This window comes from Schistocerca gregaria, chromosome 5 (genome assembly GCF_023897955.1).
Source record: "Schistocerca gregaria isolate iqSchGreg1 chromosome 5, iqSchGreg1.2, whole genome shotgun sequence".
In the NCBI taxonomy this organism is placed as follows: domain Eukaryota; kingdom Metazoa; phylum Arthropoda; class Insecta; order Orthoptera; family Acrididae; genus Schistocerca; species Schistocerca gregaria.
Genome location: NC_064924.1, coordinates 74,128,884 through 74,142,344, shown reverse-complemented (window position 1 = coordinate 74,142,344; position 13,461 = coordinate 74,128,884). Strand labels below are relative to the sequence as shown.

Below are 13,461 nucleotides of genomic sequence, written 5' to 3'. Positions count from 1 at the left end.
GAACGCTTCTCTCGGTCCAGCAGGACACCGCCACACCCCGCGCACTCCACCCGCCGCCCGGCCGCGCGCAATCCCTGCGACGGACAACAATAACAAGGTGCGTCTCCCGCGAGTGTCGGAGGCCGCACGAACCAAACGAATGACAGGAGGTGCAACGAGCAGCTGTGTTGTGCGTCTGACCCACGTGGCGGCGCGCAGCACTGCGCGTCGCCTTCGAGGTGGAAGGACGTGCTTTGCGTCAAATGTGCCACCGAAAATGGCGATTGCGTGTATTGGGAGGAGAGGCGAAGCCTTCTTGTGCCGTGCGGCTACAGTATAAGGACGCCAACGGCCATACCATGTTGAATGCACCGGTTCTCGTCCGATCACCGAAGTTAAGCAACATCGGGTCCGGTTAGTACTTGGATGGGTGACCGCCTGGGAACACCGGGTGCTGTTGGCTCCCTCTCTTCTTTTAAATTTTATGTCACTACACCTGCCAGCCCTCTTTTCATACAAACTGTCAGGTGCGACAAAGATGCTTCCACAAGCATTTTAAACTACTGTATTAAACGTAAGATGCGAAATTACAGTAATGAACTCAGTTTGTACAAGAATGCGCGGAGGAAGAGTGCTAGGAACTCGTTGAAAATAACGAAACACTGCGAATCGACAGATGTGCTCTTGAAATGCGTCAGAGCCTACTGTTTTGTAGGAGCGCTAAATTCCAAAAAGTAACTACATTAAAAAAAAACCTGTTCCCGTCCGACCACCGAAGATAAGCAACAGTGTTTATATTCGGATCGGCGACCGCCTGGGAACTCTGGCTGTCTTCATTTCTTGCTTTCTTGTCGCTACCCCTGACAGCCGTTTTTTCATGCTACCTTTCTCATGTGACAAAGATGCTTCCATACTGATTTTAAACTATCGTAAGGTACGATATTAAGGAACTCAGTTTGAAAAGAGTGCGCCAAGGAAGACTTCCAAAGAGTCTCTGGAAATAACAAAACAGTATGAAGTGACAGAAATGTTGTGAAATACGTCAGGGCATATTGTTTTGTAGCAGTGCACAACGGCAAATTTGTAAACAAAAATTTACCTTTCGTCGCTACAAGAGATGGATACTTTGTCGAAAAGCCTGTGTCTTGTGTGCATGTTTTCGCACCTTTCCGCGGCACGGCGCGGCACAGAGCTGCTCTGGTAGCTCCGAACGGCCGCACACGTCGCCTCGGACACGCCGGTTCGGCCCGCGCAAATCTCGCAGATGTTCCTCGTGCTTGTGCTGTCATATGGACCGCGACCCGAGCGGCAGCGAGCGGCAGTCGAGCAAAGTCGGGACAAGTCGGGACGGAAGGTGACAGCCGATTATGCACCGTATCGAATTACGCAAATATCTAGAAGCGCGACGCGTGTCAGGCAGGTGAGAACGCTTCTCTCGGTCCAGCAGGACACCGCCACACCCCGCGCACTCCACCCGCCGCCCGGCCGCGCGCAATCCCTGCGACGGACAACAATAACAAGGTGCGTCTCCCGCGAGTGTCGGAGGCCGCACGAACCAAACGAATGACAGGAGGTGCAACGAGCAGCTGTGTTGTGCGTCTGACCCACGTGGCGGCGCGCAGCACTGCGCGTCGCCTTCGAGGTGGAAGGACGTGCTTTGCGTCAAATGTGCCACCGAAAATGGCGATTGCGTGTATTGGGAGGAGAGGCGAAGCCTTCTTGTGCCGTGCGGCTACAGTATAAGGACGCCAACGGCCATATCATGTTGAATGCACCGGTTCTCGTCCGATCACCGAAGTTAAGCAACATCGGGCCCGGTTAGTACTTGGATGGGTGACCGCCTGGGAACACCGGGTGCTGTTGGCTCCCTCTCTTCTTTTAAATTTTATGTCACTACACCTGCCAGCCCTCTTTTCATACAAACTGTCAGGTGCGACAAAGATGCTTCCACAAGCATTTTAAACTACTGTATTAAACGTAAGATGCGAAATTACAGTAATGAACTCAGTTTGTACAAGAATGCGCGGAGGAAGAGTGCTAGGAACTCGTTGAAAATAACGAAACACTGCGAATCGACAGATGTGCTCTTGAAATGCGTCAGAGCCTACTGTTTTGTAGGAGCGCTAAATTCCAAAAAGTAACTACATTAAAAAAAAACCTGTTCCCGTCCGACCACCGAAGATAAGCAACAGTGTTTATATTCGGATCGGCGACCGCCTGGGAACTCTGGCTGTCTTCATTTCTTGCTTTCTTGTCGCTACCCCTGACAGCCGTTTTTTCATGCTACCTTTCTCATGTGACAAAGATGCTTCCATACTGATTTTAAACTATCGTAAGGTACGATATTAAGGAACTCAGTTTGAAAAGAGTGCGCCAAGGAAGACTTCCAAAGAGTCTCTGGAAATAACAAAACAGTATGAAGTGACAGAAATGTTGTGAAATACGTCAGGGCATATTGTTTTGTAGCAGTGCACAACGGCAAATTTGTAAACAAAAATTTACCTTTCGTCGCTACAAGAGATGGATACTTTGTCGAAAAGCCTGTGTCTTGTGTGCATGTTTTCGCACCTTTCCGCGGCACGGCGCGGCACAGAGCTGCTCTGGTAGCTCCGAACGGCCGCACACGTCGCCTCGGACACGCCGGTTCGGCCCGCGCAAATCTCGCAGATGTTCCTCGTGCTTGTGCTGTCATATGGACCGCGACCCGAGCGGCAGCGAGCGGCAGTCGAGCAAAGTCGGGACAAGTCGGGACGGAAGGTGACAGCCGATTATGCACCGTATCGAATTACGCAAATATCTAGAAGCGCGACGCGTGTCAGGCAGGTGAGAACGCTTCTCTCGGTCCAGCAGGACACCGCCACACCCCGCGCACTCCACCCGCCGCCCGGCCGCGCGCAATCCCTGCGACGGACAACAATAACAAGGTGCGTCTCCCGCGAGTGTCGGAGGCCGCACGAACCAAACGAATGACAGGAGGTGCAACGAGCAGCTGTGTTGTGCGTCTGACCCACGTGGCGGCGCGCAGCACTGCGCGTCGCCTTCGAGGTGGAAGGACGTGCTTTGCGTCAAATGTGCCACCGAAAATGGCGATTGCGTGTATTGGGAGGAGAGGCGAAGCCTTCTTGTGCCGTGCGGCTACAGTATAAGGACGCCAACGGCCATACCATGTTGAATGCACCGGTTCTCGTCCGATCACCGAAGTTAAGCAACATCGGGCCCGGTTAGTACTTGGATGGGTGACCGCCTGGGAACACCGGGTGCTGTTGGCTCCCTCTCTTCTTTTAAATTTTATGTCACTACACCTGCCAGCCCTCTTTTCATACAAACTGTCAGGTGCGACAAAGATGCTTCCACAAGCATTTTAAACTACTGTATTAAACGTAAGATGCGAAATTACAGTAATGAACTCAGTTTGTACAAGAATGCGCGGAGGAAGAGTGCTAGGAACTCGTTGAAAATAACGAAACACTGCGAATCGACAGATGTGCTCTTGAAATGCGTCAGAGCCTACTGTTTTGTAGGAGCGCTAAATTCCAAAAAGTAACTACATTAAAAAAAAACCTGTTCCCGTCCGACCACCGAAGATAAGCAACAGTGTTTATATTCGGATCGGCGACCGCCTGGGAACTCTGGCTGTCTTCATTTCTTGCTTTCTTGTCGCTACCCCTGACAGCCGTTTTTTCATGCTACCTTTCTCATGTGACAAAGATGCTTCCATACTGATTTTAAACTATCGTAAGGTACGATATTAAGGAACTCAGTTTGAAAAGAGTGCGCCAAGGAAGACTTCCAAAGAGTCTCTGGAAATAACAAAACAGTATGAAGTGACAGAAATGTTGTGAAATACGTCAGGGCATATTGTTTTGTAGCAGTGCACAACGGCAAATTTGTAAACAAAAATTTACCTTTCGTCGCTACAAGAGATGGATACTTTGTCGAAAAGCCTGTGTCTTGTGTGCATGTTTTCGCACCTTTCCGCGGCACGGCGCGGCACAGAGCTGCTCTGGTAGCTCCGAACGGCCGCACACGTCGCCTCGGACACGCCGGTTCGGCCCGCGCAAATCTCGCAGATGTTCCTCGTGCTTGTGCTGTCATATGGACCGCGACCCGAGCGGCAGCGAGCGGCAGTCGAGCAAAGTCGGGACAAGTCGGGACGGAAGGTGACAGCCGATTATGCACCGTATCGAATTACGCAAATATCTAGAAGCGCGACGCGTGTCAGGCAGGTGAGAACGCTTCTCTCGGTCCAGCAGGACACCGCCACACCCCGCGCACTCCACCCGCCGCCCGGCCGCGCGCAATCCCTGCGACGGACAACAATAACAAGGTGCGTCTCCCGCGAGTGTCGGAGGCCGCACGAACCAAACGAATGACAGGAGGTGCAACGAGCAGCTGTGTTGTGCGTCTGACCCACGTGGCGGCGCGCAGCACTGCGCGTCGCCTTCGAGGTGGAAGGACGTGCTTTGCGTCAAATGTGCCACCGAAAATGGCGATTGCGTGTATTGGGAGGAGAGGCGAAGCCTTCTTGTGCCGTGCGGCTACAGTATAAGGACGCCAACGGCCATACCATGTTGAATGCACCGGTTCTCGTCCGATCACCGAAGTTAAGCAACATCGGGCCCGGTTAGTACTTGGATGGGTGACCGCCTGGGAACACCGGGTGCTGTTGGCTCCCTCTCTTCTTTTAAATTTTATGTCACTACACCTGCCAGCCCTCTTTTCATACAAACTGTCAGGTGCGACAAAGATGCTTCCACAAGCATTTTAAACTACTGTATTAAACGTAAGATGCGAAATTACAGTAATGAACTCAGTTTGTACAAGAATGCGCGGAGGAAGAGTGCTAGGAACTCGTTGAAAATAACGAAACACTGCGAATCGACAGATGTGCTCTTGAAATGCGTCAGAGCCTACTGTTTTGTAGGAGCGCTAAATTCCAAAAAGTAACTACATTAAAAAAAAACCTGTTCCCGTCCGACCACCGAAGATAAGCAACAGTGTTTATATTCGGATCGGCGACCGCCTGGGAACTCTGGCTGTCTTCATTTCTTGCTTTCTTGTCGCTACCCCTGACAGCCGTTTTTTCATGCTACCTTTCTCATGTGACAAAGATGCTTCCATACTGATTTTAAACTATCGTAAGGTACGATATTAAGGAACTCAGTTTGAAAAGAGTGCGCCAAGGAAGACTTCCAAAGAGTCTCTGGAAATAACAAAACAGTATGAAGTGACAGAAATGTTGTGAAATACGTCAGGGCATATTGTTTTGTAGCAGTGCACAACGGCAAATTTGTAAACAAAAATTTACCTTTCGTCGCTACAAGAGATGGATACTTTGTCGAAAAGCCTGTGTCTTGTGTGCATGTTTTCGCACCTTTCCGCGGCACGGCGCGGCACAGAGCTGCTCTGGTAGCTCCGAACGGCCGCACACGTCGCCTCGGACACGCCGGTTCGGCCCGCGCAAATCTCGCAGATGTTCCTCGTGCTTGTGCTGTCATATGGACCGCGACCCGAGCGGCAGCGAGCGGCAGTCGAGCAAAGTCGGGACAAGTCGGGACGGAAGGTGACAGCCGATTATGCACCGTATCGAATTACGCAAATATCTAGAAGCGCGACGCGTGTCAGGCAGGTGAGAACGCTTCTCTCGGTCCAGCAGGACACCGCCACACCCCGCGCACTCCACCCGCCGCCCGGCCGCGCGCAATCCCTGCGACGGACAACAATAACAAGGTGCGTCTCCCGCGAGTGTCGGAGGCCGCACGAACCAAACGAATGACAGGAGGTGCAACGAGCAGCTGTGTTGTGCGTCTGACCCACGTGGCGGCGCGCAGCACTGCGCGTCGCCTTCGAGGTGGAAGGACGTGCTTTGCGTCAAATGTGCCACCGAAAATGGCGATTGCGTGTATTGGGAGGAGAGGCGAAGCCTTCTTGTGCCGTGCGGCTACAGTATAAGGACGCCAACGGCCATACCATGTTGAATGCACCGGTTCTCGTCCGATCACCGAAGTTAAGCAACATCGGGCCCGGTTAGTACTTGGATGGGTGACCGCCTGGGAACACCGGGTGCTGTTGGCTCCCTCTCTTCTTTTAAATTTTATGTCACTACACCTGCCAGCCCTCTTTTCATACAAACTGTCAGGTGCGACAAAGATGCTTCCACAAGCATTTTAAACTACTGTATTAAACGTAAGATGCGAAATTACAGTAATGAACTCAGTTTGTACAAGAATGCGCGGAGGAAGAGTGCTAGGAACTCGTTGAAAATAACGAAACACTGCGAATCGACAGATGTGCTCTTGAAATGCGTCAGAGCCTACTGTTTTGTAGGAGCGCTAAATTCCAAAAAGTAACTACATTAAAAAAAAACCTGTTCCCGTCCGACCACCGAAGATAAGCAACAGTGTTTATATTCGGATCGGCGACCGCCTGGGAACTCTGGCTGTCTTCATTTCTTGCTTTCTTGTCGCTACCCCTGACAGCCGTTTTTTCATGCTACCTTTCTCATGTGACAAAGATGCTTCCATACTGATTTTAAACTATCGTAAGGTACGATATTAAGGAACTCAGTTTGAAAAGAGTGCGCCAAGGAAGACTTCCAAAGAGTCTCTGGAAATAACAAAACAGTATGAAGTGACAGAAATGTTGTGAAATACGTCAGGGCATATTGTTTTGTAGCAGTGCACAACGGCAAATTTGTAAACAAAAATTTACCTTTCGTCGCTACAAGAGATGGATACTTTGTCGAAAAGCCTGTGTCTTGTGTGCATGTTTTCGCACCTTTCCGCGGCACGGCGCGGCACAGAGCTGCTCTGGTAGCTCCGAACGGCCGCACACGTCGCCTCGGACACGCCGGTTCGGCCCGCGCAAATCTCGCAGATGTTCCTCGTGCTTGTGCTGTCATATGGACCGCGACCCGAGCGGCAGCGAGCGGCAGTCGAGCAAAGTCGGGACAAGTCGGGACGGAAGGTGACAGCCGATTATGCACCGTATCGAATTACGCAAATATCTAGAAGCGCGACGCGTGTCAGGCAGGTGAGAACGCTTCTCTCGGTCCAGCAGGACACCGCCACACCCCGCGCACTCCACCCGCCGCCCGGCCGCGCGCAATCCCTGCGACGGACAACAATAACAAGGTGCGTCTCCCGCGAGTGTCGGAGGCCGCACGAACCAAACGAATGACAGGAGGTGCAACGAGCAGCTGTGTTGTGCGTCTGACCCACGTGGCGGCGCGCAGCACTGCGCGTCGCCTTCGAGGTGGAAGGACGTGCTTTGCGTCAAATGTGCCACCGAAAATGGCGATTGCGTGTATTGGGAGGAGAGGCGAAGCCTTCTTGTGCCGTGCGGCTACAGTATAAGGACGCCAACGGCCATACCATGTTGAATGCACCGGTTCTCGTCCGATCACCGAAGTTAAGCAACATCGGGCCCGGTTAGTACTTGGATGGGTGACCGCCTGGGAACACCGGGTGCTGTTGGCTCCCTCTCTTCTTTTAAATTTTATGTCACTACACCTGCCAGCCCTCTTTTCATACAAACTGTCAGGTGCGACAAAGATGCTTCCACAAGCATTTTAAACTACTGTATTAAACGTAAGATGCGAAATTACAGTAATGAACTCAGTTTGTACAAGAATGCGCGGAGGAAGAGTGCTAGGAACTCGTTGAAAATAACGAAACACTGCGAATCGACAGATGTGCTCTTGAAATGCGTCAGAGCCTACTGTTTTGTAGGAGCGCTAAATTCCAAAATGTAACTACATTAAAAAAAACCTGTTCCCGTCCGACCACCGAAGATAAGCAACAGTGTTTATATTCGGATCGGCGACCGCCTGGGAACTCTGGCTGTCTTCATTTCTTGCTTTCTTGTCGCTACCCCTGACAGCCGTTTTTTCATGCTACCTTTCTCATGTGACAAAGATGCTTCCATACTGATTTTAAACTATCGTAAGGTACGATATTAAGGAACTCAGTTTGAAAAGAGTGCGCCAAGGAAGACTTCCAAAGAGTCTCTGGAAATAACAAAACAGTATGAAGTGACAGAAATGTTGTGAAATACGTCAGGGCATATTGTTTTGTAGCAGTGCACAACGGCAAATTTGTAAACAAAAATTTACCTTTCGTCGCTACAAGAGATGGATACTTTGTCGAAAAGCCTGTGTCTTGTGTGCATGTTTTCGCACCTTTCCGCGGCACGGCGCGGCACAGAGCTGCTCTGGTAGCTCCGAACGGCCGCACACGTCGCCTCGGACACGCCGGTTCGGCCCGCGCAAATCTCGCAGATGTTCCTCGTGCTTGTGCTGTCATATGGACCGCGACCCGAGCGGCAGCGAGCGGCAGTCGAGCAAAGTCGGGACAAGTCGGGACGGAAGGTGACAGCCGATTATGCACCGTATCGAATTACGCAAATATCTAGAAGCGCGACGCGTGTCAGGCAGGTGAGAACGCTTCTCTCGGTCCAGCAGGACACCGCCACACCCCGCGCACTCCACCCGCCGCCCGGCCGCGCGCAATCCCTGCGACGGACAACAATAACAAGGTGCGTCTCCCGCGAGTGTCGGAGGCCGCACGAACCAAACGAATGACAGGAGGTGCAACGAGCAGCTGTGTTGTGCGTCTGACCCACGTGGCGGCGCGCAGCACTGCGCGTCGCCTTCGAGGTGGAAGGACGTGCTTTGCGTCAAATGTGCCACCGAAAATGGCGATTGCGTGTATTGGGAGGAGAGGCGAAGCCTTCTTGTGCCGTGCGGCTACAGTATAAGGACGCCAACGGCCATACCATGTTGAATGCACCGGTTCTCGTCCGATCACCGAAGTTAAGCAACATCGGGCCCGGTTAGTACTTGGATGGGTGACCGCCTGGGAACACCGGGTGCTGTTGGCTCCCTCTCTTCTTTTAAATTTTATGTCACTACACCTGCCAGCCCTCTTTTCATACAAACTGTCAGGTGCGACAAAGATGCTTCCACAAGCATTTTAAACTACTGTATTAAACGTAAGATGCGAAATTACAGTAATGAACTCAGTTTGTACAAGAATGCGCGGAGGAAGAGTGCTAGGAACTCGTTGAAAATAACGAAACACTGCGAATCGACAGATGTGCTCTTGAAATGCGTCAGAGCCTACTGTTTTGTAGGAGCGCTAAATTCCAAAAAGTAACTACATTAAAAAAAAACCTGTTCCCGTCCGACCACCGAAGATAAGCAACAGTGTTTATATTCGGATCGGCGACCGCCTGGGAACTCTGGCTGTCTTCATTTCTTGCTTTCTTGTCGCTACCCCTGACAGCCGTTTTTTCATGCTACCTTTCTCATGTGACAAAGATGCTTCCATACTGATTTTAAACTATCGTAAGGTACGATATTAAGGAACTCAGTTTGAAAAGAGTGCGCCAAGGAAGACTTCCAAAGAGTCTCTGGAAATAACAAAACAGTATGAAGTGACAGAAATGTTGTGAAATACGTCAGGGCATATTGTTTTGTAGCAGTGCACAACGGCAAATTTGTAAACAAAAATTTACCTTTCGTCGCTACAAGAGATGGATACTTTGTCGAAAAGCCTGTGTCTTGTGTGCATGTTTTCGCACCTTTCCGCGGCACGGCGCGGCACAGAGCTGCTCTGGTAGCTCCGAACGGCCGCACACGTCGCCTCGGACACGCCGGTTCGGCCCGCGCAAATCTCGCAGATGTTCCTCGTGCTTGTGCTGTCATATGGACCGCGACCCGAGCGGCAGCGAGCGGCAGTCGAGCAAAGTCGGGACAAGTCGGGACGGAAGGTGACAGCCGATTATGCACCGTATCGAATTACGCAAATATCTAGAAGCGCGACGCGTGTCAGGCAGGTGAGAACGCTTCTCTCGGTCCAGCAGGACACCGCCACACCCCGCGCACTCCACCCGCCGCCCGGCCGCGCGCAATCCCTGCGACGGACAACAATAACAAGGTGCGTCTCCCGCGAGTGTCGGAGGCCGCACGAACCAAACGAATGACAGGAGGTGCAACGAGCAGCTGTGTTGTGCGTCTGACCCACGTGGCGGCGCGCAGCACTGCGCGTCGCCTTCGAGGTGGAAGGACGTGCTTTGCGTCAAATGTGCCACCGAAAATGGCGATTGCGTGTATTGGGAGGAGAGGCGAAGCCTTCTTGTGCCGTGCGGCTACAGTATAAGGACGCCAACGGCCATACCATGTTGAATGCACCGGTTCTCGTCCGATCACCGAAGTTAAGCAACATCGGGCCCGGTTAGTACTTGGATGGGTGACCGCCTGGGAACACCGGGTGCTGTTGGCTCCCTCTCTTCTTTTAAATTTTATGTCACTACACCTGCCAGCCCTCTTTTCATACAAACTGTCAGGTGCGACAAAGATGCTTCCACAAGCATTTTAAACTACTGTATTAAACGTAAGATGCGAAATTACAGTAATGAACTCAGTTTGTACAAGAATGCGCGGAGGAAGAGTGCTAGGAACTCGTTGAAAATAACGAAACACTGCGAATCGACAGATGTGCTCTTGAAATGCGTCAGAGCCTACTGTTTTGTAGGAGCGCTAAATTCCAAAAAGTAACTACATTAAAAAAAAACCTGTTCCCGTCCGACCACCGAAGATAAGCAACAGTGTTTATATTCGGATCGGCGACCGCCTGGGAACTCTGGCTGTCTTCATTTCTTGCTTTCTTGTCGCTACCCCTGACAGCCGTTTTTTCATGCTACCTTTCTCATGTGACAAAGATGCTTCCATACTGATTTTAAACTATCGTAAGGTACGATATTAAGGAACTCAGTTTGAAAAGAGTGCGCCAAGGAAGACTTCCAAAGAGTCTCTGGAAATAACAAAACAGTATGAAGTGACAGAAATGTTGTGAAATACGTCAGGGCATATTGTTTTGTAGCAGTGCACAACGGCAAATTTGTAAACAAAAATTTACCTTTCGTCGCTACAAGAGATGGATACTTTGTCGAAAAGCCTGTGTCTTGTGTGCATGTTTTCGCACCTTTCCGCGGCACGGCGCGGCACAGAGCTGCTCTGGTAGCTCCGAACGGCCGCACACGTCGCCTCGGACACGCCGGTTCGGCCCGCGCAAATCTCGCAGATGTTCCTCGTGCTTGTGCTGTCATATGGACCGCGACCCGAGCGGCAGCGAGCGGCAGTCGAGCAAAGTCGGGACAAGTCGGGACGGAAGGTGACAGCCGATTATGCACCGTATCGAATTACGCAAATATCTAGAAGCGCGACGCGTGTCAGGCAGGTGAGAACGCTTCTCTCGGTCCAGCAGGACACCGCCACACCCCGCGCACTCCACCCGCCGCCCGGCCGCGCGCAATCCCTGCGACGGACAACAATAACAAGGTGCGTCTCCCGCGAGTGTCGGAGGCCGCACGAACCAAACGAATGACAGGAGGTGCAACGAGCAGCTGTGTTGTGCGTCTGACCCACGTGGCGGCGCGCAGCACTGCGCGTCGCCTTCGAGGTGGAAGGACGTGCTTTGCGTCAAATGTGCCACCGAAAATGGCGATTGCGTGTATTGGGAGGAGAGGCGAAGCCTTCTTGTGCCGTGCGGCTACAGTATAAGGACGCCAACGGCCATACCATGTTGAATGCACCGGTTCTCGTCCGATCACCGAAGTTAAGCAACATCGGGCCCGGTTAGTACTTGGATGGGTGACCGCCTGGGAACACCGGGTGCTGTTGGCTCCCTCTCTTCTTTTAAATTTTATGTCACTACACCTGCCAGCCCTCTTTTCATACAAACTGTCAGGTGCGACAAAGATGCTTCCACAAGCATTTTAAACTACTGTATTAAACGTAAGATGCGAAATTACAGTAATGAACTCAGTTTGTACAAGAATGCGCGGAGGAAGAGTGCTAGGAACTCGTTGAAAATAACGAAACACTGCGAATCGACAGATGTGCTCTTGAAATGCGTCAGAGCCTACTGTTTTGTAGGAGCGCTAAATTCCAAAATGTAACTACATTAAAAAAAACCTGTTCCCGTCCGACCACCGAAGATAAGCAACAGTGTTTATATTCGGATCGGCGACCGCCTGGGAACTCTGGCTGTCTTCATTTCTTGCTTTCTTGTCGCTACCCCTGACAGCCGTTTTTTCATGCTACCTTTCTCATGTGACAAAGATGCTTCCATACTGATTTTAAACTATCGTAAGGTACGATATTAAGGAACTCAGTTTGAAAAGAGTGCGCCAAGGAAGACTTCCAAAGAGTCTCTGGAAATAACAAAACAGTATGAAGTGACAGAAATGTTGTGAAATACGTCAGGGCATATTGTTTTGTAGCAGTGCACAACGGCAAATTTGTAAACAAAAATTTACCTTTCGTCGCTACAAGAGATGGATACTTTGTCGAAAAGCCTGTGTCTTGTGTGCATGTTTTCGCACCTTTCCGCGGCACGGCGCGGCACAGAGCTGCTCTGGTAGCTCCGAACGGCCGCACACGTCGCCTCGGACACGCCGGTTCGGCCCGCGCAAATCTCGCAGATGTTCCTCGTGCTTGTGCTGTCATATGGACCGCGACCCGAGCGGCAGCGAGCGGCAGTCGAGCAAAGTCGGGACAAGTCGGGACGGAAGGTGACAGCCGATTATGCACCGTATCGAATTACGCAAATATCTAGAAGCGCGACGCGTGTCAGGCAGGTGAGAACGCTTCTCTCGGTCCAGCAGGACACCGCCACACCCCGCGCACTCCACCCGCCGCCCGGCCGCGCGCAATCCCTGCGACGGACAACAATAACAAGGTGCGTCTCCCGCGAGTGTCGGAGGCCGCACGAACCAAACGAATGACAGGAGGTGCAACGAGCAGCTGTGTTGTGCGTCTGACCCACGTGGCGGCGCGCAGCACTGCGCGTCGCCTTCGAGGTGGAAGGACGTGCTTTGCGTCAAATGTGCCACCGAAAATGGCGATTGCGTGTATTGGGAGGAGAGGCGAAGCCTTCTTGTGCCGTGCGGCTACAGTATAAGGACGCCAACGGCCATACCATGTTGAATGCACCGGTTCTCGTCCGATCACCGAAGTTAAGCAACATCGGGCCCGGTTAGTACTTGGATGGGTGACCGCCTGGGAACACCGGGTGCTGTTGGCTCCCTCTCTTCTTTTAAATTTTATGTCACTACACCTGCCAGCCCTCTTTTCATACAAACTGTCAGGTGCGACAAAGATGCTTCCACAAGCATTTTAAACTACTGTATTAAACGTAAGATGCGAAATTACAGTAATGAACTCAGTTTGTACAAGAATGCGCGGAGGAAGAGTGCTAGGAACTCGTTGAAAATAACGAAACACTGCGAATCGACAGATGTGCTCTTGAAATGCGTCAGAGCCTACTGTTTTGTAGGAGCGCTAAATTCCAAAAAGTAACTACATTAAAAAAAAACCTGTTCCCGTCCGACCACCGAAGATAAGCAACAGTGTTTATATTCGGATCGGCGACCGCCTGGGAACTCTGGCTGTCTTCATTTCTTGCTTTCTTGTCGCTA

General features: G+C 51.5%; 10 non-coding genes across 10 annotated transcripts; all 10 read left to right on the top strand.

Annotated features, from left to right (window-relative positions):
- The first annotated feature begins 323 nt into the window (after positions 1 to 323).
- Positions 324 to 442, top strand: LOC126274034 (5S ribosomal RNA). Its single transcript, XR_007549864.1, has one exon. It is a non-coding gene; the product is annotated as a 5S ribosomal RNA (ribosomal RNA).
- A 1,284-nt stretch (positions 443 to 1,726) lies between these two features.
- On the top strand, positions 1,727 to 1,845 carry LOC126274022 (5S ribosomal RNA). Its single transcript, XR_007549853.1, has one exon. It is a non-coding gene; the product is annotated as a 5S ribosomal RNA (ribosomal RNA).
- A 1,284-nt stretch (positions 1,846 to 3,129) lies between these two features.
- Positions 3,130 to 3,248, top strand: LOC126274041 (5S ribosomal RNA). Its single transcript, XR_007549871.1, has one exon. It is a non-coding gene; the product is annotated as a 5S ribosomal RNA (ribosomal RNA).
- A 1,284-nt stretch (positions 3,249 to 4,532) lies between these two features.
- On the top strand, positions 4,533 to 4,651 carry LOC126274030 (5S ribosomal RNA). Its single transcript, XR_007549860.1, has one exon. It is a non-coding gene; the product is annotated as a 5S ribosomal RNA (ribosomal RNA).
- Positions 4,652 to 5,935: 1,284 nt separating this feature from the next.
- LOC126274018 (5S ribosomal RNA) lies at positions 5,936 to 6,054 on the top strand. Its single transcript, XR_007549849.1, has one exon. It is a non-coding gene; the product is annotated as a 5S ribosomal RNA (ribosomal RNA).
- Positions 6,055 to 7,338: 1,284 nt separating this feature from the next.
- LOC126274006 (5S ribosomal RNA) lies at positions 7,339 to 7,457 on the top strand. Its single transcript, XR_007549838.1, has one exon. It is a non-coding gene; the product is annotated as a 5S ribosomal RNA (ribosomal RNA).
- Positions 7,458 to 8,740: 1,283 nt separating this feature from the next.
- Positions 8,741 to 8,859, top strand: LOC126273994 (5S ribosomal RNA). The gene has a single exon (XR_007549826.1). It is a non-coding gene; the product is annotated as a 5S ribosomal RNA (ribosomal RNA).
- Positions 8,860 to 10,143: 1,284 nt separating this feature from the next.
- Positions 10,144 to 10,262, top strand: LOC126273983 (5S ribosomal RNA). Its single transcript, XR_007549815.1, has one exon. It is a non-coding gene; the product is annotated as a 5S ribosomal RNA (ribosomal RNA).
- A 1,284-nt stretch (positions 10,263 to 11,546) lies between these two features.
- LOC126273971 (5S ribosomal RNA) lies at positions 11,547 to 11,665 on the top strand. The gene has a single exon (XR_007549804.1). It is a non-coding gene; the product is annotated as a 5S ribosomal RNA (ribosomal RNA).
- A 1,283-nt stretch (positions 11,666 to 12,948) lies between these two features.
- LOC126273960 (5S ribosomal RNA) lies at positions 12,949 to 13,067 on the top strand. Its single transcript, XR_007549793.1, has one exon. It is a non-coding gene; the product is annotated as a 5S ribosomal RNA (ribosomal RNA).
- Positions 13,068 to 13,461: the final 394 nt, after the last annotated feature.